This window comes from Haemaphysalis longicornis, unplaced genomic scaffold (genome assembly GCF_048455015.1).
Source record: "Haemaphysalis longicornis isolate Haplotype H1 unplaced genomic scaffold, Haemaphysalis longicornis Haplotype H1 scaffold_3, whole genome shotgun sequence".
Lineage (NCBI taxonomy): Eukaryota > Metazoa > Arthropoda > Arachnida > Ixodida > Ixodidae > Haemaphysalis > Haemaphysalis longicornis.
The window spans coordinates 228,275,674-228,281,673 of NW_027526335.1; positions in this window are offsets into that span (position 1 = coordinate 228,275,674).

Here is a 6,000-nt window from a genome sequence, read left to right on the forward strand (position 1 = left end):
AAGTGCCTGGGAGAACGGGTGGGTGCCCTTTCTTGGGTATGTAAGAGCGCCACTTGAAAAGGATGTCCTCTGTAAGCGCCGCCCCAGCACGAGCCTTGTGGATCAGAACCTGAAGGCCACATAGTACTCCTGGGGGTAACGTGTAGCCAATGGTAGCGATGTGGCTGCGGAGTCGAGATCTAGCACATGGCTGGTAGGTGATACGGACTTCAAAGGGGTCCACGTTGGGGTCGTGATGAGGCAAAACTGGGTGGGGGCGGGTAAAAATAACATCGCTCGCCAGGGCGTACGCGGCATTTTTGAAGGAGTTAACGCAGTGCACTGGCACTCAGTCTACCCGAATTTGTATTCGTTTTGTACTATGTAGCCTCCGGGCAAGCATCTTGATGGAAACACAGATATAATTCATATTAAGCACCCGGCCTAGTGTGCGGAATGCCTCCTGGCTCGCCGTGAAGATAGTTGCATGAGGCTGGTTGGTAGGCGAGTGAAAAATTTTGAAGTTGTCGACTCGTACAACGAGTACTATCGCTTCGAGTTGGAGGCGGGTAGACGAAGGCCGTGTTGAGTATTTTTGTTGACAGGTGGCATGAAATGTCGAGTGAATGGCCGCTAATCTGGACGTATCTGTTGTTGGATCCCCAGCGGTAACGGTATAAACAGCGCTATGCGGAAACCGCTCGGTCATTTGAGCCGTTTGTCTGTGTTCGTTAGTTTGGCGAAGCGCAGGACTGGTGACTGGGAGTTCCTGTGGGTTGACGACGATGAAGTCGTCCCATGGAGTAAGCGGCAAAGGGATGGGGTGTTGTGGTGCAGCGCACTGTGGCAGTAGCGAAACTAGCGCACGGCCGCCGAGAGTGGATGCTTGTAGGAAGTCGTGGCCTTCCTGACGGGTTCAAATGATTTCTGAGAGAGGTGGGAGTTGGGCGCATTTGTTTAGCTCCTCGAGTTGGGCATGCTTGGGAAGGCCGGTGATGACTCGAAGGCTATTACGATATAAAACCTCCAGCTGCTGCAACTGAGCCTGAGTGAAGTCGAAGCATACCACCCCATATGTCACTTTGCTCGTGAGGGCAGCCTGTGTCAAAAGTTTGGGTGTCTCTGTTGTAGCCCCTTTTACTCAGGTGCTTATGCGTCTGATAATTTGAAGTTGTTGATGTCATGTTTTCCTGATTTCGTCAAGGCACACACTGCAGCAGCCACCCTCAGGGACAGGGACGCCAAGAATTTTAACCCCCTTCTCGGGGGACGGCTTAAAGTTTGATCATACAAACTGAAAAGTGTGGGCGTTCTTCTGTTGCTAAATAAATAAATAAATAAATAAATAAATAAATAAATAAATAAATAAATAAATAAATAAATAAATAAATAAAAATACAAAAGTCTGACTTCTTTAATAAGCCATTCGCAGGTCATAACTTTGCAGGCCAGTGCTTTCTGAATCTTAAGGCAACCTTGAGATTCAATCCATACGTACTGCCACTGCCTTGCGTTTTTAGCTTGAGAGAGAGAGAAATGACCTTTATTCCGTTGTCCGGCGGGGGTGCGGGTCAGGCCACGCAGGGCTTCTCCGTCTCCCCTGTCTATCTACCTATTCTAGGTATCAGGCTGACCTCGAAGCAATGGGCCTGGCTTGCGGCTAGGGCTACTAGGGGTGTCCCCGCCCCGCCCCCTGTCGCCGTTCCCGAGGGAAGCAACCGGGGGGAGCGCGGGTCCTCCTTTCGCCGTTGCCGCGCCAGAGCAGCCTCGAGCCGCTGGCCGGCCCTGAGCTGGAGTCCGTGCTCCGTAGAGCCGATCATGTCGCGAACGTCCGGTGGGAGGCCTCGGCCTCCGTCACGCGCACAGTGTTCTTCGCAGCCCCACATGAGATGGGCAAGGTCCGCGGGCACTCGCGCACACACACTGCACTCACTTCGTTCGTAGAGGTCCGGGCAGACGTGGCGCGCGAGCGCCGGTGTGAGAACCGTTTCTGTCTGCAGTTGCCGCAGGAGCACTGCCTCCCCTCTCGTAAGACCCGGATGGGGGGGCGGGAAGGCTCGTCTCCCGTGCCTGTACCACCGGAGCGTGGAGCCGTAGGCGACCGCCTACGGCTCCACGCTCTGGTGGTACAGGCACGGGCTCCGCGTCGTCGTCGTCGTCGTCTTGCTGTTCTTCTCCGGGCTCGGAGGGGGGTCGGGCGAGGGGGGGGGGGGGGGGGGGGGCGGCTCGGCACGTGGCGAGGTCTCGAGCCGCGGCGTCCGCCTCTTTGTTGCGGTGGCGGTGGCCGTTGCGCAGCTCCCGGCCCGCGTGGGCGGGGAACCAGCGGATGCTCGTGCTGTTCGCGCGGGCTCCCTCCCCGATGCTGGAGAGGAGCCGCGCGGTGCTCTTGCACATTTCCGAAAACCGCGCTTTGTTCGTTAGCGTCAAGTGATCGCTAAAGAATACTGCACTTCATGCAGCATTAAACGGGCCCATCCCTTAAACGAGCCTTCTCTCTGGCGCAGTATGCTATACCCCATAATTTCTTGCATTGAAACCTCCCACGATTATTATAAGTGACGCGTCGGTAAAAGTGGAGGCCTTACTTTTTTTACTACAGGTCTCCATTCTAGGAGCCGTCATTTACACTATGCGCACTTAGACCTATACAAGCATAGAGGCTGATCTAGGGGAACAAGATTATGCCGATTACAAAACCGAAACAATTTTATTTTCTGGTAACTTGCGAAAATTGAATTCGGTTCAAAGCAATCTACGATTTTGTGGATGTCGTCTCGGAAAGCATCCTAATACCGCAGTCAGAGTCGCTAACTTTAAGCGCCACGGCCGTGTGATTCGCCTAATGGAACACGTTCGAGTTTCGTGGAAGTATGTACGATCGGTCGCGTGAATATTGAATATCATAGTACCTAGTGGCAAACCATGAGGCACTGCACAGTGTATTTAAGTTCCCTATACCAAGACCACTGAATAAAAGGGGGGACCTCTCTTTCATTGAGTGGCCGTGGCTGTACTCTGCCTGGAGGTTTACGCACTGAAATCGCTGCAAAAAGTAGCTGGGAAATAGTTTATGAAATTGCCAAGGGAAACCTATATTGCAGTGTTTCGGAACACCAATTAAGAAGTGCTTTCCATGAGTCTAGAAATAACAATAAGGCTGCTTCGTTATTTTGAATACAGGCGTTGTGTGTTTGGTAAATTTTAAAAGGGGAATAACGTTTCTATCATGGTTATATAAGCTGTAAATTTCACAAAACATCTGCATTACAGGCGCCACATGCTTCTTTATTATATAAGATAACGCTGATAGCATTGCAATCAGCCGGTCATTACCACAGTGGCTATTTTGCCGGGTCTGTAGATCGTTTTACAGTCGCAACTTTCAGGTTTTTAGGTGTAATTCTCATTCCAAATATTCTAGCTAGAAACATTTAAAAGCACACTTTTCAATCAAGTGAAGTGGCTCAAGGCTTCCTTCACTCGAAAATAATCAGATCTGCGTGGTTCAAACGGGTTTCTTTCAGGAATGAGGCTCCAAAGCTCTTTATTGGTCATCAATTGCAGACCGGCTGTGTGGGGGCACGTGCGTAGTGGCTTGTGTTTGTTAATTTTTGTTCTATCTTCATCCCCGCTTGCCATGAGTGTCGGAGAAGCATGTACCAATGTGTCTTCATATTTATTGCATAACGTATGCATAATGGGAAGTTTTTTTCTCTTTCCCATCGTTCACGCGTATTCGCTGAGCTATTTCCATTATTTCGTTAGCCATTTCCTAGGCTTTTTTATTACTTTCGTTCCAATTTTCGTAAAATCGAGATAAATGACCCCTACTTTTAAAGTGGCGTGCTTGGTCCGTTATAAAAGTGTTGTTCTTACAAGTGTTGTTCTTGTGCTGTTCTTCCAAGTCGGACAGACATTCTTATCTCTTAATCGTATCCTGGTGTTCTTTCCGACATCTTCGCCTTTACTATTTTCCAAAAAGCAAAGTTCAATTTTATCCGTTATGATAAATGCCATGTTTAGATTCCATTGTTTTAATTTGATACATGTGCAGCAAGATGCTGCAAGATGCTGCATCATGCAGCATCCAGCAGCACTATTGCAGGAGCTAGTCTTACGTATGTCCGCAAGGATTTTGTGGTCGTCTAGAATTCTTTTCATTCTTGAACATACAGCCATTTCATTCACTTCATTTGAAAAATCACTAAAACTTGAAAGTGATTGTCCGCAAAATGTCACCTAATCACTCCAGACTGGACGTTTTGCACATTCCCACGTGTCTGGTTATTTGGTTTCTCAAGTGTGAATGTATTTTCGTCCTTCAAAGAAAAAAAGCAAAAAACACATCGGTGGGTCTTCCCATCGTTTCTTTTGTCATAAATGTTCCATCCTTTACACGCAGTTTTTTGTTCTTACAATGCAAACTCAACTAGACCATCAACCTACTGTAGACGGAAAAATTACTACCTTCAGGAACCACTGATCACCACTGAAAGCACAAATTCCGCTAATAATATGATACTGTCTATTACTACCATGTTGCGTTCTTGCATGACTTCAATGTTAACATCTTATATTCTTCCAAGGTTCTTTTCATTCATATTAGGGTTTAGCGTGTATTTTAGTTCTTTTAAAAAGCTGGTGGTGTTCATTGGTCCATAAATCGCGCATACTTTGTAGGATACCTTTTTTAAAGACGATAGTCTTTCTTGGACTACCTAAACGCAGAAATTTTGATCTGCCGGTCTGTCTGTCGAAAAGAGGATGTAATAAAAATAGTTACAGTTGGGACCCACTGCCTCTTTGTCTGTGACTCGATTCAGCCACCCTGCCAAAGTGAAACAGATACCGCGAAATAGTGTTATATACCCACAGCCAAATCTAAACGTGTAATTCCGGTGTTAATGTTCATATTTGTCAGCATTGTTGAACAAGAACAAGACATTACGCAAATATGAGGCAGAAAATCCATACATCTATGGTATTTTGATTAATACTTTATTGAAAAATCCGCGGATTCCTGTTTTTTGCGATAGCAAATGAAATACTACATTAACTGCAGAAAACCATCGCTTGCTGTTGCCCGCGCTGCCTGGCGGAATTAAAAAAAACAGCAACAGTAACAAAATATTACACTTGATAGGTTCCACGTTCCGCTTGGAACGCTCGTGGAGTAGGGCAACGAGGTTCTATAAACGTTGTAGTACGATGCCTCGATTCACACGTGTCTCCGTCATACGGCAGGGTTGGCATCGAGACACCCGACTTGGAGCAGTGGATCGCGGTAAATTGAAATTTACTTGAGCAAACCTCTAGCGTGTTATCCTGGACGGAACGAGACGGGAGAGGAACACCATGAAAGGTGAGCGGGAAAGAGAAGGGAGGCATTTACTTGGCAGGGGCGCCAGTCGACTATCGTCTTTCTCCGACATTTGCAACGAAAGGAGCACATGCGCGGACAATTTTCGTTGCAATCGACAGAATCAGTCCCTCTGCATATTCGCATTTTTGTTCCACCGAACTTCACAGCCAGTTACCCCTAACAAACGCGAAAGTTCCACCACCTTTCATGGACTCTCGGCAGAACCCCTTTCTTATCTGTGCACTCTCGGCATCACATAATTAAAGGGGTCCTGAAAGGCGCTTTGAGCAAACCAAATAAAAAGCGCAGGCGTCAGGTTAGTCGTCAACTTCATCCGTGTCAACTATTTTTGCATTCAAGTATTTACGTTTTTACGTGCAGCGAAAAGCGCGCACTTTCGTTGCAACGTTTGTCGCTCCTTTCCCCCTTTCCTTGGAGTTTTTGGTCATTACCATTTAAATTCATTTAGGCCATCGACCATCCCATGTGCACACGAAGCAGAGATTCTGCTTTTGTATCGCTTTTTTCTGGCACTTTCGGTGAAGAGAAGCGTCGCCTTCTCAGCGTCGGCGGGTTGTGGCGGCACGTTTGGCTAATTAGTCTTGCTGCAGCACGCTTGCACGCTATTGTTTTCGCCCATATTTATATTTTGACAGGCC